The sequence below is a fragment of the Phascolarctos cinereus genome, unplaced genomic scaffold (genome assembly GCF_003287225.1).
Source record: "Phascolarctos cinereus isolate Bilbo 61053 unplaced genomic scaffold, phaCin_HiC Scaffold_9;HRSCAF=440, whole genome shotgun sequence".
NCBI classification, from domain to species: domain Eukaryota; kingdom Metazoa; phylum Chordata; class Mammalia; order Diprotodontia; family Phascolarctidae; genus Phascolarctos; species Phascolarctos cinereus.
This window is the reverse complement of record NW_027556402.1, coordinates 213,743,968-213,769,759: the sequence shown is the minus strand read 5'-3', so window position 1 is coordinate 213,769,759 and position 25,792 is coordinate 213,743,968. Positions and strand designations below refer to the sequence as shown.

Sequence of the window (25,792 nt, the reverse complement as noted above, 5' to 3'; positions counted from 1 at the left end):
AGTTGAAGAAAAATTTGTGAGATTTCCTCCTTGCAGTTTTAATCTTGGCATGTTTGTAAGTGACTAGGATGAATGAGGAGGGAAATGTTGTTTTATTTTTTCCTACATCTGGAAGAGTGAATTCACATCTGGTTCACGGATTTCCTCCATGGAGATAATCCAAATTCAGTGTCAAGATTAGAGCAAGCATTTATGGGTGTTCAGAATTTTGGGTGGAATTTGAAATATTTTGTTTAGAAGCAATGGGCAAAACAATTGACTCAGATGTTTGTGTTCATATGTTCTAATTTTAGATATATTTCTCCATATTTAAAAGTAAAAAATTTTGTACTTCATACCATACCAAGGGAATTCTAAACACTTGCTGAACAAATCCTTTTTGGTGCTCCTACACCCAAAATATCCCATGAAAGGAGCTATAAATTTACTTTATTTCCTTTTACTGTTCAAGTCTTTATCATGTAAAAGTTCCCCAACTGTTCTTTTAAAAATGTACCACATCAAAGTATGCTTCTAGTACGTACTTTTTGGCAAGATGAATTGTCTCAGTATAATTATTAACTCTCTTTGTAAGTTACATTAATCATTCAAAAATTTATTGTAATCTAAACCTATGTAAAATGATATTCACAAGTTTTGCATTTTAGAATGTGTCATTCATTATTCTGCATCTTTCCCATAACTATAATGGCTAACAAATGTATTTGTGTCTGAAAGGGCTCCCTTGAGCAACTAAAGTAAAAACATGTGTGTGCCCAATCCCAGGAGTGTGCAAACTAAAAATGGCATTATTAAACTTTTCTGAATTGCTGGTTTTATAGAGTTAGGTTGCCAAACCAAATTACTGGTCATGTGAAGTAAGCATGCCATGGTGAGGTAAATGGGTGTGGATTTATAAATGTCCCACTTTAGAAAAAAATGTCAAAATTTTTAAACATTGTTATATTTTGGTTTCATTCTTACCATTTCACCATTATGTTCTTGCTGTCATGTCACCTTTTGTTTTATGTATAAGAGCACACTTGGATATTCTCAGTGACCTCTACTTTTCTTGGTGTGGGCACTCCCTTTTCAATGTTCACAACTCTTGTCTGTGTTTTTTTCCCACAAGTTTTCTACATTGGACCCACTTATTCTATACTAAGGAGCCCCTGTAGTTCTTTTCATATTGTTACACTACTAATATAACATTTGGATTTTCCATCTTTCGTTTCATTCTTGTCATAGGCCTAGTTCACCTCCTTTGGTCATCGTATGTGTTCTGGTTGACATCTTTAATTCCACTTCTTGCTTGCAAATAATCTTTGTAATGTTGGTACTTTGATAACATGTTTGTAGCTACTATACCAAATGTTGAACTTTCATAGCTGTTTGATTTATTTGTAGTTTAAATTCTTATGATTTTTTCCCATAACATGCAGTCACTTGGAATGACCTTTGGTCCTGTGCAAAGCAATATGATCAAGCACATTGGAAGATCATCGAATCCAACCTCCACTGGAGAAGGCCAAAAGAGGGTAAATGGTTGCTCCGAGGTTACCCAGTGCTAAGTAGCTAAGCCAAATTCAAACCCAGATGTTGTGCATCTAAGCCAGTGGTCTTTCCACTCTGCCATGTGGCCTTTTATTGCACCCTACTAACTCACACAGGTTGCAGCAACTTGACATTATGAAGCATAAATTTAGCTTTAAACTTTCTATGGAGTCTTCTACAGTTGACAGAATCATTTTACATATATATTAAGTATAAGAGTTCTGTCAGCTATTATTTGTATTTCATCCAATTTTTCAACATGCTTCCACCATTTAGGTAATTTGGCAGTCTTCCTAAAAATGCCACCCTTTCAGGTGGGTGACTGTGTATATAGTGTCTAATAATATCAGATAAACACTTCTTAACTAATGAATACCTTATAATGAAATAACCATTTCCTTACCTTGGTGGAAATTATTATCCTACTGTTTTTATATTACAATATTTTAAAGTTGCACATGGCTTTAGAAGGCATTTCTGTGGCATGACAAATGAGTTCATTTCATTATAGGGAAGTGACTTGTGACAGGTGTGGAATATTTAATTAGACCCAGACGGTATCCAGGCTAGCAAATGGGCTGAATTTGGTGGGAAATCCAGGTGGGAAAGACCATCAGCTTTCAAAATGGAGAAAGGGAATTGACTAATTTAGCCCCAGAAGCTGTGCTGCTCACTCACAGCTAAATCACAGCCGTGTTCTATAATGTTCTAAAGTACCTCAGTCCTAGACTCTATAAGTTCTGTTTCATTTTCATTCTTCTATCATAGTTCTTTTTGAAGAAACCCAACTGCTGTCTCAGGTAGCTAGTGTTAGAAATTGTTTGATAGAATGTCCTCTCTCACTACCTCTTTTGTTTGCCTTTGGTGGATCTTGCCATGTATGCTCTCTCTTTTTCCTTTGTCTTTCATTACTTGTTAATTCTTTCTTGTCTCTCTCTCTCTGTCTCTCTCTCTCATTCCCTCTTTTCATTCCATTTGATAGCTTGAAAAGACCACAAAACACTAATCAAGGTAGATTCATTTAATAATGCTACTTGTATCAAGGCAACTGGGAACTCACTCTCTCTCTCTCTCTCTCTCTCTCTCTCTCTCTTCTCTCTCTCTCTCTCTCTATATATATATATATATATATATATATATATATATATATACACACATACATACATACACACACACGTATACATATACATGCACACACATATATAATGTATATAATATATTATATATATATATATATGTATTATGGTTAAGTTCTGACATTAACATTGGATATACAAATATACAGTAGCTATCCATATAAGCAGGCTCTACTGTTGGCTGTCACTGTCCTCAACAGAGTTATCAACCTTTATAGATCTGAGAAAAATTGTAACACCAAACAGATGTAAGCTTTTATTATCTGTGTTGGAACTAAGTAGAATCAATCAGCTTACCTATTCTAGGCTTATCTACTTCTGTTCCCCAGACGAACCTTCTATTCTAGCCAGAATGGAATGAGTTCATACTGTCTTATTCACACATTTCATGCTTTCCTGTCTTCTTGCCATTCATTGTTTCTGACATTTTCCTACCTGGATGACTCTATCCTGCCTTTTCTACTTGTCTAAATCCTATCCATCATTTAAGGATTCACATCTTAGCTCTAATATAAAACCTTCTCTCACCACTCAAGCTTCTGATGATCTCTTCTTTCTGGGAAAGGGGGACTTACATTAGAGAGAATAAAGCCCCTCAGAGAGGCCTCATAATTCTTGTTACCACCCTCAGTGCGTTGTGGTTTCAAAACTTTAGATAGTTGTTGTGATGCACTCTGCTGGAACAGCAAGTAAATGTGGAGGCAGCTGTCCACTGCAGTCCTGTGCTGCTGCCTCATCTTGTGCCTCAGACTGCTTTATAGGTAAACATGGAATGACTGTGGCCTTTTGAACAGAGTCTGTGTTACACTGAATTCCACTCCACAGTGAATAGTTTTTAGTAGTGTATGTGACATGAAAAATTCCTAGAAATCACTGACTGTGACCCTGTGAGGACACCATTTTAAAAATGAGAGTAGATGCCTGTTTAGATCATTTCAAATTCCAAATCTATGATCCTAGTCCAAATGCTCATGTTACAGATGAGAAAATTGAAATCCGAGGAGGGGAAGTGGGTTGTCCAGGATCCCACACAACCACACATCTTTGTTTGAATTGTGGAGAATATGTGTTTGTGTGGTGCTTCATTTAAGTTTTTTCTTTGTTATTGTTTTTTCTTATCCTTTTTCTTATCTATTTATTTTATTTCCTTAAAGGAAGGAAAGGGGTTTGCTAAGACATATCATTTGGCTTCCTTTTTCACAGGAAGAAGTGTCTATCTATCAGTGTACCTTCAAGTCGATATAGCCAGAACTAAGTCAGGATGTTAGCTGCCTGTCTATTAATACAGGATAAAGGCATTTCTACCAGCCAGAGTCACATAGTACAAACAGTTGTTTCTGGATCACTTAAAGACTAAACTAAGCATCAGAAGTAACTGTTTTTAAAATTCCCAAATGTCTGAGTCATATCCTGTGATGTATACATTTATGTTGACTTGTAGTGGAAAGAGTTACCTTCCATAAATATGTGAAAATCATATAACTTTTATGAGATTATGAGTGCAACCTTAGAGATGACTTTAAGCGATCTACTGAATATTATTAAAATCAAGTGAGGCATTAGCCAGGAAGACCTGTGCTCACTTAAGGTATTCTCCACTGTTACAGAGGGTAACCTATCCAAAGTCCAAATAGAAGAAGTGTTGTGTATTGGTAGTGAGGTTATTCAAATCTTCATATTCATATATGGCATCTTGCTCGTTTTATTTAGCTACAGAATGTCACAAAACTGTCCTCAGTCATAGCTATCATAGTTTTAGCATAATAGGCTTTAACTAGCCATAGTAAAACAACAACAACAACAGTTACAACTAAGTAGATAAAGAGCTTAGTCTAACCTGTATATTGCAGTTTAGTGGGCAGTCCATAAGTCAAGAAGCACACTTATCTTAGATGAGAGTTCAGACATTCTTAGTGAAGCATTGGTTCTGGTACTTGCAGCTAAGCTGAGATAGAAATCAGAAGGGTGGTATCTAAGTGAGTAAGAATAAAGGGAATAAATGGGAGACACATTTTGGAGGCCAAATTTATTTGACAGATTGATTCAATATGGGGAATAAGGTAGAGGAAGAGTCAAAAATGACACTGAGATTTTTAACTTTAGTTACTGGAAGATGGTAGTGCCTTTGACAGAAACAGCAAAGTGGTGAAGAGGGATGAGTGTTGGGGAAATAGAATTACTTCTGCTTTGGTCATACTGAGTTTCGGATGACAGTGGGACTGTAGACAGAGATGTTCAGTGGGTAGTAGGTGATATGTGACTAGAGTTTGGGAAAGAGAGTAAGACTTGGTATATATATTTGGAAGTCCTCTGCATAGAATGATAATTGAACTCATGAGAGCTGATAAGATCACCAAGGAAAAGAGTGGAGGGGAGGAGAAAGAAGAGGTATCATGCAAACTTAGGGTGGCGTTCCACATACAATGACATTAGGATGAGTTAGAATGGTATATTGATATAGCCGAAAACAGCATAGAAGAATATAGCAGTTCAGTCAGGGATAGAATTGTATATGGCCTTCCTTGCCCCGATTGTCTCATGAAGCAGCATGGTATGAGTAATGGCCTGTCCAAATGAGCAATGGGATATACCTTCTGGTCGACAGCTCAGTCATTGGGGGCCTAAATTTACATAAAGTTTTCAGATAACGCTACTGTGGCAGCTGTCACATTGTCAGTGGAATGGTAGGACAAGAGAACATGGGCTAGTGTCAAAAGGAAGTTTCTAAAAATGAACCAGAAAGACCTACTCAGGATGAAGAAAGTAGACTTATAACTATTGTCCATTAGGAAGCTTGCTGGAGATTTTCAGCCGCCGTTTCTAAATAGAACTGGCTACAGTGTAAATCTTAACTTACACAGAGTTATGTAACAGGAAACAAACCTAGGAATGTGGGGTTGTCAACTCCTGTGGATATTCAGTCCACCTCCTGGAATCATTGTTTTGGCCTACCTCAACGTAAGCTTCACCTCTACTAATTCTACATCAAATGGCTGAGAAAGTGTCTGTTGGATACATCTTAGAACACATCAGACAAGCATTAATACTATGACAATTAATATGAGGTTTGAGACAGTTGATTGTAGAAGGCTTCTAATCCATCTTCCCCAAGATCCTAGCCTGGACCAGAACAAATCCCATGCCTCTTAACCTTGCTTAACCTTGGAGAGCCAGGTGGTCTGGCTCCCTAATCTTTTCTAGGGATAGTGCTTCTCTGCCGCTGTTTATCCAAAAGCAGAAGGAGGTGTTTACTGTCTAGCAGATAATGTAGGACAATGCAGTCATGCCCAGAACTGCCAAGGAATTAAGACTTATTTCCATTTCATTAACTGTAAGAGTTATGGTGGTTGGAAGTGGCAGATCATGTATTCTACTTCATATGTCCCTATCCACGGTAGAAAGACCCTGACAATTTGGTGGTTTATTAGTGCATTTAGTATAAAAAATGAACTCCTTGACTTGGCATTTAAAGTCTTCCAATCTGGAACCAAACCCACCTTTACAGGCTTATTCTGTATTATGCTTCTTGACACACTTAATGTTTATTTAGCCTTCATTGTTGGTGTTAAGTCATGTCTGACTCTTCGTGACCCCATTTGGGGTTTTCTTGGCAGATACTGGAGTGGTTTGCCATTTCCTTCTTCATCTCATTTTACAGAAGAGGAAACTGAGGCAAACAGGGCTGGTCCAGGGTCACACACTGGCATGTGCCTGAGGCCGGTTTTGAACTCATGAAGATTATTAGTCTTCCTAATTCCAAGCCCAGTGTTCTTATTCACTGTGCCACTAAGCTGCCTTAGATTGATTTCCTAGAGAAGCTCTATCTCCTGCCTCTGCCTGCCTTTCCCTAAACTATTTCCTATGTAGAAAATGCTTAATCTCCTCCCACCTGCCTCTTGGAATCCCTAGCTACTCAAGACTCTGCTCAAATACTTCCTCCAGGCACACCATCACACCATGATGTCTGGGGCCCCCAACAATGGAAGGGAAGAGAGCCCGAGGGGCATCATTTCCGCAAAGCCAGCTTTGCACATTCCAGAGCCACTGTCAACAAGGAGAGCAGCAATATCATCCTCCATGGTGAACTTTGAAGGGGCAAGTTTAAACCCTTAAGAGAGAGAGAGGGGAGGTGGTACTACACCTGGAGGCAGGGGCTGGGAGGAAGATCTCACAGCTCAGCTTCCTAATTTCTAAGAAATTTCTAGATTGTTTCTAATCTTTTCTTATAATCTATCCCCCATATAGCTGCCAAAATAATATTTTCCTTTTTTTTTTTTTAGATATTGGATATTGTAATGTGTAGCAGTCTAAAATATCCAAAGCACAAATTCAGTATTTTAACTTACTAGACAGGCAAATAGGCATTTCAAAATCGTGATGAAATTGATTATATAATGTATAATGTAAATAGTAATAAAGGCCTATATTATGCGTACTGCTTTTCTCAACACAGCTGTCTTGCAGGCCAACTCTGCATAAACATGGTATTAAGTGCAAAATAGCTCTGTGGTACCTTCACCTGTTTTGAAAAATTAGACCATGAAAGTACGAAAAACCTTTTTACAGGTAGGCACCTAGTTATTCTAATAATTTTCTTATATTGGTTGTTTCTAAATTTGTTTTCATCAGATAATCTAATGTGGATGATACATATGATTTGCCAGGAAAAAAAACAACCCAGCACCATCTCAGATTGAGTACACTTAAACATATCACTCTCTTAAGAAGTACTATCAGTATAGCCTTTGCAAGTATCCCAAAGCGTATACTTAAAGAATTTTTTAAAAAGTGTTTGTGGTGTTGATATGTTTAATTCTTATACCATACAGTTTTCTAGTGAAGATAGCATTGTGCTTTATGCAACAACAGAAACCTCAAAATAATCACACAGGAAGACTTAAGGGAGAATAAACTAGGATGGTCCACAGAGATATAAGATGAAATCCACTGTGTTGGGATTATAACGGGAAAAAGTGGCCCAGCCTACGAGACAAGCCCAAACCGCCATCAGAAGAAGGAAACATGCTGTGGTCCAAGATGTATGCTTAATGTTTTGTCTCAACCCTCAGTCCTTAGTGTGAAAATTAGTCTTCAGTCCAGTCCAGTCAGCAAAAATTGACTGTGCAGTTTTCCATTGTGCTTATTGTACAGACTGTGTACATTCTAGAGAGTTCCTTCAGTGCTACACTGTTGTACTTCTTGTCCCAGCAATTTGAGAGCTTGCAGATACCATAGTGTCATCAATAAGAACAGGCCATGGTCCTTCATCATAATTAGATATGGTATTTACTGTCATTATACTGAAGTCTAAAAGAAGATTCCAGGTATCTTTAGGTATTGATTGTTTATGATGTTCCAACAAAAATTTGCTCCCCAAGGCTAGGAACTTAAATCTCCTGCTAAGTACTACATTCTAGGAGACAATGGCCATTTCTAGATCTAATTCTTTTTGTCTAGATTTAGAGTTAGAAGGGCTTATGTTTCCACAGGTAGAATAATACAGAGATTTAAAGAACAACAGCTCCAGGAAGTAGTACACTGTAGGTGGGCTCAGGCTTAGCCAATAAAAAGTAAGTTGATGGTTCCATAAAGACCCCAAAATCAAGATAGGGGTCAAGCCAGCTCAGACCAGTTAGGGTCAACCTGAGGATACCTGAAAAATGTTAATGCGCCTGCTTAATGAACTTCATTACTATTTTCTGACACACCCCGCATAAAATTAGAGCCTCATTAACGAGTCATGGGATGTATGACCAAGGGAGGGGCAACATACTTGAGCATATCAAGGGGAAACATGTAAGGAAAGGTGTAACCTGGGAAGGGATGGACCAATCCAGGCCTGGGAGGTTTCCCGCTGAATTCAACTGCATAAAAGCACACTTGCCCTTGCACTCAGGGCCCACCCCTCCTGAAGAGGGGTGGAGCCCGCTTCTGGCCAGAAACATCTAAATCCTCTGGACTTTCTTTGTAATAAATTTTCTTGATACTAAATTTTTGGTGTCAAGCCTATTTCTAACACTAGGATTCTTTCTAAACTTTAAAAGTAAACTGGTAAAAATCCTTAAATCATCCTGGCTCTTTCAACTCTTGTTCTATCTTGGGTATCTGGGCCATTAGCATTTCTGTGTCGTCACATCTTCATTCTGTCATGAACTCCATCCATGAACTCCTGCTTTGACAGTTCACACTATGTTGCTGCTCTGAATTTCCAAGCAGTGATTAGTATACTAATCCTGATTGCATTAAGTGCTGGGTCATCACAAAAATGCTGTATACCATCTAAATCAATTTTATTTTCATCTTGAGCATCAGGAATGTGACCTCTTTGTATCTGTTGTATAGCTTTTCTAACTTCTTTCTGTCTAGTGATCCTTTAGCACTTTCTTGTATCAGTATGAAGTTCAGGATTCTTTGGAGGGGAGAATTGTCTGTTGCAACATCTTCCTAGATGGACAACTCACAGCTGTTTATTCTCTAGATTGTGTGAAGATCATAAACTGACAAACTTTATTCTTCTGCAGTGATTTCAACTTGTTCCTGTTGGCATCATCCAGGCCTCTCCTCTCCTTTGCCTCCTCCCAGCCACCTATGCCCTTTAAGCCACATGACGTTAAATGGAATCTTTTAAACATAGATTCTTTTATATAAATTTTACTTTCACCTTTTGGACAGTATTGTATCTCTTTAAGTTTTTCAACCCTACTAAGCATCTCAAACTCCTAGTGATTAATAAATTCTTTATCCTAATGGGAGGCTCTCTGGGAGCCTATTGTGATTTAGCAGTAAGTTATATTGGGTTAGTGCTATCAGTGATTTTCTATAGGTTATCAAGGTAGACAATGAAATGAGCTGCTTGCTATATTCTGCCTGCCACCACCTTTCTACTGAGAGGCTAATACATAGTAGATACAGCTTGACCTTGGGTGCCATTCTCAGTCCTACTGTTTGGCATACCAAATCTAAACCTCTTTAGCTAGTTTATCTGCCTTCCATAATGTGGCCCTGCAATAATTATTCAGTTTTAATCATCATCTTTAATCCTTTAATAATAATTCTTACTCCCACCTCTGCTCTGGACTTGTCAGGTCAGGTTTTTGTCAATTCTCCATTACATTATATCCATTTGTACCTTTGGATCATTGTGTTGCTTTTCAAGGCCAAGATGCTTTACTTATCCCTTGTCCACTTATTCTCTCTGTTTCAGATTGTATGTATCCTTCAAAGTCCAGCTCAAGACCCATGAAACCTTCTCTGGGCACTCTCCTTTCTTTGGAAGTTTTCTGCCTCACCTCACTTAGCACTTAATTATCTTTTGATGTGTGTCAAACTCCTGAGAGCAGGAAACTTTGCCTTTATGGTTCCCAAATACACATGGCACATATTATAGTATTAGATACATCTATGGGTTAATACACCTTAGAAATATTCTGGTCTGAACTCCTCCCACTATTTTACAGATCAGGAAAAGAAGACCCATGGAGGGCCTTTCTTCCTTCTCTGCAGCTGTAGCCACAGCTTCATAGCTGCTCTCACAGCACAGGCTGCTGTGGAAAGGAAGAGGCAGGCCCAAATAATCTTTTCTTAAATTTTTTCTATTAAAATTTTATTTTCTCTTCTACCTACCACCCTCCCCAACCACTGGAAGAAAAAAGATAAGAGAAAGCCTAGTAACAAATATGTGTAGTTAAGCAAAATAAATTCCCTCATTCACCATATTAAAAAAATATATTTTTTATTCTGCACTCTTCAGTTCTGTATCAGGAGGGGGTCAGCATTCTTCATCATTGGTCTTCTGGAATCATGGTTCTGGTAAAATAATCTTGAATCATGTATCACTGCCCCATTCAAGAAAATTTAGAGGCTTTCTTTTGTTACCTATTGAATAAAACACATACTCCTCAGCCTGGCATTTAAAATCCTTCATGCCTGGCCCTCATGCCTGAAATGTACTCTCTTCATCCCTGCCTTTTAGAGTCCTTAGATTCCTTCATGGCCTTTCCAGATTCTCTTAGTTGTTGCAGTTCTCACCATTTTCAAATTATCTTGTACTTACTCCCCTCTGTAAAATAATAGTCAGCTCCTTTAGGGCAAAGTTTTTTTTTTTAATATGAATTTATTTATTTTTAGTTTTCAACATTTACTTCCACAAGATTTTGAATTCCAAATTTTCACCCCATCTTGCCGCTCCCCCATCCCAAGATGGCATACATTCTGAATACCCCTTCCCTTAGTCTGCCCTCCCTTCTATCTCTCACCTTCTTCTCTTATCCCCTTCCCCTTCTATTTTCCTGTAGGGCAGGATAGATTTCTGTATACCTCATTTCCTGTATTCCTTATTTCCCAGTTGCATGTGGAAATATATTTTTTTAAACATGTGTTTTTAAAACTTTGGGTTCCAAATCTTCTCCCTTCCTCCCACCCCATCCACCCTCCCTCATTGAAAAGGCAAGCAAGTCAATACAGGCCAAACACGTGCAGTTATGCAAAACACTTCCATAGTAGACATGTTGTGAAAAACTAACTCTATTTCCCTTGATCCTATCCTGTCCCCCCCATTTTGTCTGTTCTTTCTTTTAACCCTGTCCCTCCTCAGAAGTACTTCCTTCTGATTACTTCTTTCCCAATCTGCCCTTCTCTCTGTCATCCACCTGCTCTCTTGTCTCCTTCCTCCCCTATTTTCCTGTAGGGTAAGACAGATTTCCATACCCGATTGAGTATGTATGTTATTCCCTCCTTAAGCCAAATCCTATAAGAATAAGATCCCCTCATTTCCTCTCACCTTCCCCTGTTTCCCCTCCACTGTAAGAACCTTTTCTTCTTGGTTTTATGTGAGATAATGTACCCCATTCTACCTCTCCCTTTCTCCTTCTCCTAGTGTAGTCCTCTCTCACCCCTTAATTTTATTCTCCAGATATCACCCCTTCATCTTCAACTCACCCTGTGCCCTCTATCTATCTATCTATCTATCTATCTATCTATCTATCTATCTATCTATCTATCTATCTATCTATCTATCTATCCATACATATAATTTTTCCCCTCCCACTACCCTAATGCTGACAAAGGTCTCATGAGTTATAAATATCCTCTTTCCATGCAGGAATGTAAACAGTTCAGTCTTAATAAGTCTCTTATGATTTCTCTTTCCTGTTTGCCTCTTCATGTTCCGCTTGAGTCTTGTATTTGAAAGTCAAATTTTCTATTCAGCTCTGGTCTTTTCATCAAGAATCCTTGAAAGTCCTCTATTTCACTGAAGGACCATTTTTTCCCCCTGAAGGATTATACTCAGTTTTGCTGGGTAGGTGATTCTAGGTTGTAATCCTATCTCGTTTGCCCTCTGGAATATTATATTCCATGCCCTTCAGTCCCTTAATGTAGAAGCTGCTAAATCTTGTGTTATCCTGATTGTGTTTCCACCATACTTGAATTGTTTCTTTCTGGCTGCTTGCAATATTTTCTTCTTGACCTGGGAACTCTAGAATTTGTCTACAATATTCCTAGAAGTTTTCCTTTGGGGATCTCTTTCAGGGGGAGATTGGTGGATTCTTTCAATTTCTGTTTTGCCCTCTGGTTCTAAAATATCAGGGAAGTTTTCCTTGATAATTTCTTGAAAGATGATGTCTAGGCTCTTTTTTTGATCATGGCTTTCAGACAGTCCAATAATTTTTAAATTCTCTCTCCTGGATCTATTTTCCAGGTCAGTTGTTTTTCCAGTGAGATATTTCACATTGTTTTCTAGTTTTTCATTCTTTTGGATTTGTTCTACTGTGTTGTGATTTCTCATAAAGTCACTATCTTCCAATTGCTCTATTCTAATTTTTAAGGAAGTGTTTTCTTCAGTAAGCTTTTGGACTTCCTTTTCCATTTGGCCAATATTTCTTTTTAGGGCATTCTTCTCCTCATTGGCTTTTTGGACCTCTTTTGCCATTTGGGTTAGGCTATTTTTTAAGGTGTTATTTTCTTCAGTGTTTTTTTGGGTCTCCTTTAGCAAGCTGTTGACCTGTTTTTCATGATTTTCTTGCATCACTCTCATTTCTCTTCCCAGTTTTTCCTCTGCTTGTCTTACTTGCTTCTCAAAATCACTTTTGAGCTCTTCCAAGGCCTGAAACGGATTCATATTTTTCTTGGAGGCTTTGGATGTGGGAGCTTTGACTTTGTTGTCTTCTTCTGGTTGTATGTTTTGATCTTTGTCACCAAAGTAAGGCAATATAGTCTGACTCTTTTTGCACTGTTTGCTCATGATCCCAGCCAACTACTTGAGTTTTAAACTCTTTGTTAAGGTAAAAGTCTGCAGAGATACTGTAGGGACCTGTAAATTTTCAGTTCTTCCAAGGTGGTATGATAAGGGGCGAGGTGTTTACTCCTTTCCTGGCCTGTGCTCTGACCATTGAGTGACCGGCCACAAGCAGTCTTTTCTCTCTTGGAACTGTGAGGAGGGTTTCTTCTCTACCACTACAAGCTCCACCACACCAGCACTCCTCCTCACCCCAGGACCACCACCCAGAACTGTGACCCAGATCCAAGCACGGGCAAAGCAAGAGATTCCTGCCTCAGCACTGGCAACGAGATCCCTGCAGTCCCCCTCTGATCAGCCACTTGATTCCCCCTCACTCAGTGGACCAGAAACTCAGGACGCAGCCACCGCCAGGGCGCCCTCACTCTGTGCTCTGGAACTGGCTCTGACCTACCTCTTCTCTCACCGAAAAAACAGACTTTTCTCACTGACCTTCTAAGTTGTCTTTGGCGTTCCTGGATTGAGGAGTCTGGAAACCGCCACAGCTGCCTGTGATTCTTTCCTCTGAGGCCTGTTCCAGGTTCCCTGGGGCCTGCATGCCCACTCCACACTGAGCTCCTCTCCTCACCCAGTGCGATATGCCTTTCTGCTCAACCATCCAGGCTGTCATGGGCTGGAAATTTGTTTTACTCTGTCTTTTCGTGGGTTCTGCTGCTTTAGAATTTGTTTAGAGCCATTTTTTTAACGTGTATTTGGAGGGTTTGGGGGAGAGCTCAAGCAAGTCACTGCTTTCACTCCACCATCTTGGCTCCGCCCCCAGGGCAAAGTCTTTTTAAAAATTTTGTCTTTATATATGCAGAACCTAGCATAATGCCATCTACTTAATAAGTATTGAATGAATGAATTTGTTGCTATTTATGTCATTTTATTCTATTCTATTTGATTCATAATCATAAACTGTCAAGATTATAGGATCCTAATCTCATTCAGTGTGTTTGCTCTTCTACCCAATTCTGTATTATTTGCAAATTTTATAAGCATGCCATTTATGTCTTTATCCAAGTCATTGACTCAGATCCCTGGAGTATTTCAGTGGGTTCCTCCTTCCAAGTCAATATTAAACCGTTAAGTGAAGTCACTTTGAGTCCAGCCAGTCAATCAGTCCTGAATTGTACTATGGGTTAGAAACATTCCTGCATCTTGTCCACAATAGCATGATTTTGTCAGATAAACTGCATCCACAGTATTGGCCTTAAGCTAGCAGTCTTTGCAAAAAAGGAAAGGCGTTTAGCCTGTTGTGCCCTTTTTTGATGAAACCTTATTGATATTTTTAAATTTCTACTTTGATTTCTAGAAATAATTATCCCTTTCAAAATTCATAGTAATAATAATTAAAATTTCTGTAGTGCTTTAAGCTTTACAAATTACTTTCTTCTAAACAACCGTGTAAGTTAGGTAATGTAAATGTTATCACCATTTTCATTCAGATGAAGAAACATCTAAGAATATATAAGTAATATATCCATAATCAAACAGAATATCAGAGCCAAGATATATTTATTTACTGAATTATACTTAATAACAAATGAATAAACATGTATGTTTATCTTTTTAATTTAATTATAATATACATAGAGAAAGACATAAGTACATTTAAAATGTCTTTGAGGAAGATTATTTAATATTTCACATGTGTATATCTTATTTTGTCAGCTACTATAGGTAAATTCCTGGAGAACAAAAACTGTGTCTTATAGTTAGCTGTTCCAATTCCTCTGGCTCCCAGAACTGTACCTTTGCATATAGTAAATTCTCAGTAAGTACTTACTGAATAAATGAAAACTTCAGTGGGAAATTGAATAAAAGAAAGAGAATTGCTATAGTTCCATGAAGAAGCTTCATCTTTTTGGAAAATGGCCTTTTCTCCTAGTAATATATTTTAATATGTATATGTATGTATGTATATATATACTCCATATATAAGTATGTATATACATATATATATACACACACACACACACATAAACACATTTGTAAATATCTGGCATAGATACAAGGGAAAATGCTAGAGTGATGATGGAGTTAGGGGTTGGAGACAGAAACCTCTGCTCTTCTATATGGTAGCGATTGCAAGGGAATTGTCTATACTTGCCAAATTATGTGTATATATTGTGGCAACTTTTAAGCTTACCACCTCAGATAAGAGCCTTGGAAAAGGATATAGGAAGATCCTGGCCCATGCCCTCTCTGTTAAATCAGATAAAATTCATTTTGTGTCAGGGTATTCAGTAAAACTATGAGAATATGCTTCCATAGATGTTACTCATTATCAGGAGGATTACTTATGAGATCAGTCATTGTTGATGACAAAATGTGAATTATTTTTATTTTTCTCTTCATGCATTATGAACCCTTGCAGTAGTATTTTTCTTACCTATTTCCCTTAGTCATAGGATTAATTTTCAAGGCTGCAAAAAATAGGAGCTGCCCTGAAAGTTCAAAGAAATGCCATTTTATACAAAAGCTGCCTTGGAATGTTGTCTTGCAGTCTACTTTCATACATGGAAACCATAAGAATGATTTCTAACGTAACTAAACTTTGCACAAGACTAAGATTTTATTCTTAGTTCTTGTTACTATTCTTAGTTCATGGCTTTAAAAATTGTGTTTAAGTACATTTCTAGAGGAAATTTAGGGTGTGGATGGTGGTGAGAAGAGAGGTTCCAAATATATCAGTTTATTTATTACTCTTGAGTTTTACCTAATTTGTAGATTTTCTGAATTGCCATCATCTCCTCCTGCTGTATCATATGCCGTATGATATCAGAGAGAGGACATGTATACAAAGAACTATAATTTAAAATAGATTACAAGTACAAAGAAGCGGTACAATTTAAAGAAGCACTTAAGAATCTAAGGTAGATGCTTTTGTCTGACGAATCTGTGTATCAGGAAAAGCTATTCGGACAAAGTGGTATGTAAATTGAACTTTGATGGATGGATTGGATTCCAATGGGGCAAAAGGCTGGGGGAACTTAAGGGGAAGACATAAGCAAGGAGGCTGTGAAGGAATGAACTCAGAGAAGAGAGAGTAGTAGAAAAACATGAGATATGGGGAGGTTATAACTGGATTTGTAGAGGCCTCAAATGCTAAGGTACGGAGTTTGGACTTTATTTGGAGACAATGAGGAGTCAGTGGAGGATTTTGAACAGGGGAATGGTGTGATGAGAACTATATATTAGGAAGATCATCCTACACGTTTACCTGTTGGATCTATGGATAAGTTTATGACCAAACAAGATAGAGAGTAGCATAGGAAGCAAAATGGCTTGATTATATAAAATTAAAAGGGGCAACTAGGTGACACAGTGAATAGAGGGCTGGGCCTGGAATCAGGAAGACCTGAGTTTAAATCCAACCTCAGATACCTATTAGCTGTGTGACCCTGGACAGTCACTTAATCCTATTTGCCTTGCTTTCTTCATCTGTACAATGAGCTAGGGAAGGAAATGGCAGGCCTCTCCAGTATTTTTGCAAGAAAACCTCACATGGAATCACAGAGAGTCAGACATGACTGAAATGAATGAAGAGCAGCAACAACAAAAAACAACAAAGATTTTATACAAACAAAACCAATTCAGCCCAAATTGGAAGGAAAGTAGGAATCTGGGGAGAAGATTTTACAACAAGTTTCTCTGATAAAAAACCTTGCTTCTCAAATGTGTATAGGAAACTGAGCTCTCCTTGCCAGTGGGATAGAATACAAATTCTTTAGCCTGTTATTTAAGGCTCTTTACTCTCTGGTTCCTACCTTATTTCATATCTCTCCCTTTCAGAAAGTTTACATGATAACCAAATTGAATTACCAATTGTTCCTGAAACTCAACACTTCTCTTCTCTCTCCATGTATTTACAAAATATTTCACCATATTGATTTGAAGTGCCTTTCCTCCTCCTCCCTGCCTTTAGAAGTTCCTTGGCTTCCTTTAGGGTTCAGCTTAGGAAACAATTTTTTGTGAATCCTTCTGTGATCTTCCCAGTTATTACTATTTTCTCCCTCCTCAGTTTTTTGTACCATTTTTATTTGTATATGTGTAGAGTCTCCCTCCCTGCCCTGACCTGGTAGAATGGAAGCTGCTTGAGGGCAGAGACTGTTTAATCTTTGCCTCTTCAACATCAGGCACATAGTAAATATTTAATAAATGTTGAATTGAACTTGAAAATGTCTCCTATTGTAAGAAATGAGTATAGAGGAAGAGGGAGAAGCTTCTGTTTTTATCCTTCTCTTTCCCTCATCCCCTCACGTGGAAAGTAGATTTGTTTGTATCCAACACCCTATTCTCCATTAAGATATAGAAGAATAATAGGGGCATACATAGAGCTAGAGGGAACCTCAAAGGTCATGTACTCCAGCAGTTGAGGCCCAGGAGGATGGAGTGGGGTGCCCAAGGGCCACACAGGTAATAAGTGACAGAGCTAGGGTTTGAACCCGGATCTTCTGATTCCACTGTCTCACACAGCTTCTCCAAATACTGTAGATAGACACGAGTGATGGAGAAGTGTGGTGTGTTTGGGACAGAAAACAAGTATTGCTAAGGAATGCTTGGCTAAGTGTGAAAGGTTTACATTCTGTTGGTAAAATAAATGATGCATTTTCTGTATGGATGCACAGTATGAAACTTATTCTTTTGTTGCTGACCACATCCTTCCATTCAGAAAACCAAGGCATTTCAAAACAGAAGCTGGGCAGCTGAGTGTCCAGGACAGTTAGTATTCTCAGCCTCAAGTGTTGGCCAAAGACTGTTCTTGGAACAGAGAATCTTTTTTTTAGGGTTATGTGGCTTCCTGCTAAGTGCCTGGTCCACAGATAGCTAAAGAATAGCCAAACAGATTCTATTCTTATCGTAATTTTACTTTATTGAATGAAGCGTAAGTTGTCATAAATAACTTTTTGTTTCCTTTGTTTTTCAAGTGTCTACTCTTCTTTTTGAAGGTCCTCACTTGTTTTTACAATGCTGGTTGTTAGTTGAGTGGCTTCTTCAAATCAAGTGACTTTTTAAAAATAGAAATTTGCACCAATAGTGCTGTCATTTATAACCATGCTGTTAGGGATGGCCCTTATAGTAGATAAGTCAGGTTGAGTCAGCAGTCATATATTAAGCATCTTCTCAGTACTAGCCACTGTGCTAGTGGGTATGGGGATACGAAGAAAGGCAACAATAACAAAGAGAATAGAAATAGTCCCTGGTCTCAGGGAGCTTACAACATTCAAAAATAACTGTGTACACACAACAAATACTGAGTAAATTGGACATAATCTTAGAGGGAAGGCACTCAGTTTAAGGAAGCCTGAGAGAGGTTTCTTGTAGAAAGTAGGAATTTACCAAAGACTCAAAGGCAGCCAAAGAAGCTGAGAGGTAGAGAAGAGGAGGAATACCATTTCGTATCATGAGGGTCAGCCGGCCAGAGAAAATGCACAGAGTCAGAAGATGGAAAATATTGCAAGAGGAACATCCAGGAGGGAAGTGAGGTGTGAGCAACTGGAATGATGGGAAGGAGCCAGGTTATCAAAGGCTTTGAAAACTAGAGGGTTTTATATTTGGTCTTAGAGATAACAGGGAGCCATTAGATTTGATTGAATGGAAGTAACATGGTCACATACATTAGGAAGATCAATTTCAATGCTGAGTGGAAAATGGGCTGGAGTGGGGAGAGACTTGAGGCTGGGAGACCAACCAGAAGGTTAATGCCATAGTCTCAGCATGAAGTGATGAGGAAGTAAGTATACAAAGTATTGGCTGTCCAGAGAATTTTTATAGATGGTATAAATTATATAGATAAAAAATTTAAACACACAAAAAAGATCATCAGGCCTATGCTACAAGGACACTGACCAGAAGGGCAGCCAAATAGATATTCCATAGTGTTTCAGAATCCATTAAGAAGATATCTGTCCATATTTCTACAAAGATGCCCCTTTTGCATTTGATGACCCTGATTTAGCTCAATTCAGCAAGCATTTGTTAACCATCTACTATTTCAGTATACTGTGCTGGGCTTTATGTAAGGCCATCTCTGATGACATAACTATAACAAGTAACTACTTGTTGAAAATGTTCTTTCTCCCTCTGGTTTGTGGTAGTAGAAATGTCAGGAATTATAAAGACGTGAGGTAAGAACTTTGTACTCTGATATTGCATCCTGTGGTACTGCAGAGGGGATGATGATGATGATGATGATGATGATGATAGCTCTCATCTGTATAATACTCTAAGGCTTCCAAAGCATTTTTCTTATGTTATTTCATTCAATCCTCTCAATAGAACCTACCTGTGAAGTAGGCGCTATTATTATCCCCATTTTACAGTGAGGAAGCTGAGGCTGTGAGAAAGGTTAAGTGATTTGCCCAGGGTTACACATATATTAAATGTCTGGAGCAAAATGTGCACTTAAGTTTGACTGATTTCAAGTCCAACATTCTATCCATTGGGCCACATAGCTGCCTCAGAATTAAAGATGTCTCAGGGATTAAAAATGGACTTTTGACAACTACAAAATAAATAATCCACATATAGATCACTGAGAGTTTTTATTTCTTGATTAGTGTCCCTATATGATGACCTCTTTTAAAAGATTTTTCTACTGGAGGAAAAAATAATCGTTGTTTGGGGAGAAATTTGGTAGAATTTAATTTGAGTATTTTATTGTATATCTTCTGCCAATCAGTTAGCATTTATTACTAGATTCCTTTGTGACTTCCAACTGACCTGTGCACTGTGGAGGGATACAGAGAAGTATATTAACAAATCATTACCTTTCAGGATCTTGGAACCATGGTATTTATATACATGAAGCAGTTGAGGGGCAATATAATGATGAAGTTTAATATTCTAGTTTCAAAATATCTGGTGTGTGTAGTAATTTCTGTGAATGGCCAGGAAGAGAAGACAGCATAAAAGAAAAGTTGCTCCCTTTACCCTACCATATCTTCTTACTAAAGAAGGTAATGATACGAAACTGCCTTGGAAAGTACAAAGCACTTCACCAATAGACAATGGGTATGGGACTCCAAGACTTTTCCCTTATTCTTCACTCCTAAGAAGCTTACTCTTAACTCTTGCCTCACAAGTGAGCATAGCCTTTATTCAGACTGTGACAAATACTTTTGTAATGAAGCCTATATTTTTGTCATTGTACAGGTACGCATCACTTTAGATCTTTTCTTGAAATGTATGTAAATCAATCAAACAATCACTTATTAGACATGCATAGTATATACATATTAGACATGGGCATACAAAGACAAAAAAATCCGTGCCCTCAAGATGTGTGTGTGTGTGTGTGTGTGTGTGTGTGTGTGTGTTTGTGTATAACATACACAAATAAGAAAAGTACAAGGAAAAGTGAGGAAGGAGAGCTCTGGTAACTAGGGACACTCCACAAGGCTTCCTGGAGGAGATGGCTCCTGAACTGAGCCTTGAAGAGGGAGACAAGGATTCTGAGAGGTAGAGACGAGGAAAGAGCATATTCTAGGCATGAAAGGATAGCCTGTGCGAATGCGTGGAGTCAGAAGGTGCACCTAGCAGTGGTACCGTTCTTCTAGAAGCAATTCCTAAAGGGGAATAATTGGAAACAAGCCTAGGAAGATAGCCAGATTTTAAGTCCTTAAAATGTCCCTCCAGGAAGTTTGTATTTTGTCTTTGAGGCAATAAGGAGCCAATGAAGGTTATATCAAAGCAAATATTAAAACACTCTCCTTCATAACTTCATCATATTAAGTATTATTTTCCTAGTGAGGCATATAACTGTGTCTGTCATTGTAAATTCATTGAGTCTTGGTCCATCAGAATAGGTTTTTGTAAGACTTAGCCCAATTCCTAGTGCAAGAAAACTTCTTCATGAATGGCTTGGTAACAGTAATGATGACCAGAGAGATCTCTTCTTTTTTTCTCTTGTACATTGCTCCCAGTGTCCACTTTACCTCCTTTATGCTTCTTTCTAGGCAGCACAGTATGGTACAGTCCAAAGAATACTGCATTTAGACTTAGAAGGTCCAGGTTCAAGACTTTTGCCTGTCACATACTAGTTCTAATTATAAACCAGTCATTTAGCCTTCCTCAGCTTCCCTTTCTGAGCCTGGAAAAGAGAGCTTGTATTCTGTCCCCTAGAGGTTAGTTTGAAGTTTAAATGAGGTGAAGTACAAGAAGCAACGGTGGAGTATCATTTCTTTATTTGCTTCAGGCATTCAAATTAAACCAGTACTTATTCAGTTCCGTTTGGTTGCCTAACCTTGTTATGCTGAGAGGAATAAGAAGCTGTAGTCACACCTTAAGCTTCACATATGCAGCCCACAAAATTGGAAGATCTTTTTGGTTTCACATTACCCTCTTTACACTGGCCTTTTTTGGGTGTTTCATTCTCTACTGTGCTGATAGGCACACTTTGTGGTTCTGCATGGGGGATACCACTTTGAGTCAGGAGGAGTTGGCTTTCAGGCCTGGCTCTGCCACTAATTCAGTGAGTGACTTTAGACATGACTATCTTTCTGTGCTTCATTTTTCTTGTTGGTAAAATTAGAAGCATGCTTAGGTGACTCCTGAAGCTCCTTCCAATTCTGGAATTTACTCTGGAATTATAGTGGATCATTGCACTTCTGCCATTTACTCAACATTATAATGCCTTTCATTGAGGCATAAACTCAGAGAACCATAATGGCTAACTGTTGAATTTTACCTCTCCCTTCTGCTTTACTGGACTGTGCACTTCATTAGACTAGGTACTATTTTCCAGGCCCTCTCTTTGTGAAATAATGTAGTTTGGCAGACATTTAAATTAAGTACCCACTATGTGCCTGTATCCCCAATAGACTGCTCTTTCCACAGACACATGATTTTCTTCTCAAGTCCTCCTTTCTTTCTGCCTAGGAAGGTTTAAAAACAATACATTTTAGATTCCAAGTTTGGTGATGAAAAAAATTGATTTGCTTTATGAAATAAGTTATCTCTAAACAGAAGAATTATAGAAAAAACAGTGACCCAAAGTAACAAATGGATGAAAATACTCAGATTTTTCTTAGGTCCTCTAAACAGCAAAGCAGTAGTTATTAAAGAGATTATTAAATAATTATTAAAATTATTAAAGAACAGCTGATTTGTCTGTCAGATTTATCTTCTAATACTATAAGAATTTAGGAAGGGACCTTAAAGATCATTTAGTTAAACTCATTTCATATTATAGAGAAGTAAACTGAGATCCAGAGAAGAGAGAGGGATTTGTCCAAGGTCACACAAGTCGTTAAAGAGCTGAAAATAGGACCCAGATCCTCTGACTGCTTAGTGTAGTCTTTTCCCTACATCATCTCACCTCTAGGCTATGAACGATTTCATTACTTTGTATTTACATAGTGACCTTCATCCAAGCATCATAAAGCTCTTTACAATAATTTTCTTTTCAAATGGCACATAAAGTAGAGGGCAAGTATTTTAGATTTGAATAACTGATTGCCTGTGACATTCTCAAGGTTACTGTGGTAGCACAGCCACACATGTAATAAGGCCCTTTCAGTTCGATTCAGTCTACAGATCCTTGAATTTTAAAATAAAGCTGATTAATTTTAAGTGGTTGAAAATGAGTGTTTATAGGAAAATTACAAGTTTTCACTTACTCTGACCATGATGTAATAAAATAATGATAATCTTCCCTAAACTTAATTTAATTCAAGGATTTGATTACTAAACAGATTTTAAAATACAATATTGTTATGTGGAATATTGTAATTGTAAGTATTTCTGATTTTTTAAAGTTTTTAATTCATGTATGTCTCCACTTTGGAAAAATCAGGGAGTCACTATATTCATATATTTTAAGAATATTGAATGCTAAGCATCAGTGTCTTTCGGTGTGTTATAATCAGTTTAACTTATTTGGAATAATTGGATGTTAGAAGAAATTCTGTGATGGTTATCCAGTTTAATATAGAAATGGTTCGGTACTGCAAAATAGCCTAAAGACTGACTGGAGGCAACTTGAAATAAAGATATAATTAACTTCTTCAGGTATCTAGTTCAGATCTTAGAGATATTTTTCCTCTCCAATTTTACATGAGCGTTTTGGTTGGGACATTTTGTTCAACTATGTAATACTGCTACTTAAATCCAGTATCAGATAACAGTAATTTCTTCCCTTTTTCATACTTTCCCTCTCGCCACCCCTACCCTCCCCCCCAATCTTTGTGGTCTTTGTGTTATTCTGGGTGCCAGGAATTTGCCTCATCTGACCTTATTCAACTGTGTTGTTAAATCTTAAACAACTGTATGGAGATGTGTTAGATTTTTTACTTCATCTTAAGATTTTGCCAACATGGAACATAATTCCTATGCAGTATGTACTCTGTGTTTTATCTATGTTATTCATATATGATGGTGGAACTTTTAATGTTTATTAATCTTGAACTAGTTTTGAACTTAATTTTTGTAAGGCAGTTATTTTGCCACTAACTATACCTTGGAAGGCTTTCAAAAGTACTTTATTTGCAGTATTTATAGCAGCTCTTTTTGTGGTGGCAAACAATTGGAAATTGAGAAGATACCCATCAGTTGGGAAATGGCTAAACAAGTTTTGGTATATGAATGTTATGGAATATTATTGTACTATAAGAAATAATGAGCAGGTAGATTTCGGAGAAACCTGGAAAGACTTACATGAACTGATGCTGAGTGAAGTGAGCAGACCCAAGAGAACATTGTACACAGTGATAGCAATGTTATATGATGATCAACAGTGAATGACTTAATTATTCTTAGCCATACAGTGATGGAAGACCATTCCAAAGGACTCATCATGAAAAATGCTGTCCACCTCCAGAGAAATAACTGATGGAGTCTGAATGCAGATCAAAGTATAATATTTTTCACTTTCTCAATTTTTTTCCATTTTTTTCCCTTTTGGTTTGTTTCTTCTTTTACAACATGACTAATATGGAAATATGTTATGCATGATTACACTTATATGACCTATGTAAAATTGCCTACCATCTTTGGGGGTGGGTGGGAGAAAATTTGGAACTCAAAATTTTAAAAAATGAATGTTAAAAATTGTAATTGGGGGGAAATGCTATATATGAAAATAAATACTTTATTTACAAAACCCTATGACCCCATGACACAGTTTCTGCTATAATATCAACCATTTTCTGGCCTCACGTCCATCTTGATTTGTTGCAATCTTTCTTTTATAAAGGCCCAACTCAGGTACCACCACCTACATGAAGCTTCCCTGGATTAGTATCCTGTTGTTACCCTTGGCAAAAAGGATCTCTCTCTCTGTCTCTCTCTTCCTCCCTCCCCTCACTTCATCCCTTTCTCCCTTTTTCCCTCCTTCAATTCATCCCTCCTTCCCACTCCTTATACTTTTCATAGCCCTCTTCCTGGATCTGCCATTTTACATTTCACTAATTGTCCTTTATATCATAGTTATTTGTGTATCACATTTGTCTTTGTAACCCATAGTGCCTAGAACATTCTCCAGAGCACTAGAAGACTACTCCAAATATATAATGGGCACTAAATAAATGTTTAGTGAATTAAAATAAGTCCTCCACTCGTCTCTCCCTTTGGATATTTTATTATCATTTGATTGCCAAGAGACTGGCTGCATTCCAGAACTGCTTTATTGAACACCCTGTCTTGCCATTTAAAGTTAAATGTGGCATTAAAATGATGTTGATGCAACTGATTAAAAAGCTAGATATCATTGCTATGCAGGTACACTGCTCACATTCTTTATGAAGCCTCTCTACAGACTTCAGGGAAATAGTGGCAGACAGATAACCCTGGCATAGGGCAGTCTGGAATACAGTGAATCCCTGAGGAAAGGCGTAGGACGTTCTGAGAGGAAGAATTCTATATGGCCCCACATTTCAAAAAATAACTTCTGTAGTCACAAGATAAAAAGAGGCTTTATGTGTGTGTACTTTGGAAAGGTTTGTTTGTCTTCACAAACACATCTGTAGACAATTAATGGTGTTGCTTATCAGTAACATATATCAGTAGTAGTTCTAATATTTGTGCAAGAAATTTCAAATCTTTAATAATTGTAAAAAAATAGTATATAAGTACTTGAAGAATAGTTTCAGACATTTGTAAAAAAAAACTCTGTTTTTTTTTCTTCCAGAATATTGCAATGTGATGTAAAAAAGAGCACTTGTCCAAGAGTCGTGAGACCTGGCTTCTGGGCCCTGTTCTCCTGCTCTGTCTCTGACTGAGAACAAGTCCCTTTCCTTCTCAAAGCTTGTTTCTTGAAGCTAAAAGGAAAGAGATTAGACTAGATTGCTTAGGAATCCTCCAGCTCTGGGAATCTGTCATCTGCACTCCCTGCTTTGGTTGATTTTTATGTCTCACAACTTTGAAGTTAGGTGAGATGACCAAGACTGCCAAAACTGACGTGGCTATTGTATTGTCATAGAACTCGAGGCATTGGACACTTTTTGGTTAACTTATGGCAACATGGCACACTTGATTTGAAGTCAGAAACCCCTCCTGCCTTCAGCCTCTGACTCTGGCTCTGGCACTTGCTAGGCCTGTGACCATGAGAAGCTCACTCATCTACTTGCTCCTAACCTGTTTCCTTGGTATGTAAGGACAAGCATGTGTGATCAATTACCTCACGGGCTTAGTGTGAGGACCAGTTGACATAGTTTATGTAAAGTACTTGACAGACCTCAAAGTGTTATAGAAATATAAGCTACTGTTATATTATTATGTCAGAGACCTGTGATTTCATCCACGTGCAAACTCCCCTCCTCAAGACATATCATAACCCATCTTTAACTTTATCGATAAGCCTTAAGAGTTGTCTCAAGGTCAGAGAAGTTGTGGCTTGCCCTTGGTT

General features: G+C 37.9%; 1 protein-coding gene and 1 pseudogene across 1 annotated transcript in view; one reads left to right on the top strand and one right to left on the bottom strand.

Annotated features, from left to right (window-relative positions):
- SBF2 (SET binding factor 2) overlaps positions 1–25,792 on the top strand; it is a 494,333-nt gene that overhangs the window by 118,960 nt on the left and 349,581 nt on the right.
- Positions 7,850–9,163, bottom strand: LOC110218983 (DCN1-like protein 1; annotated as a pseudogene).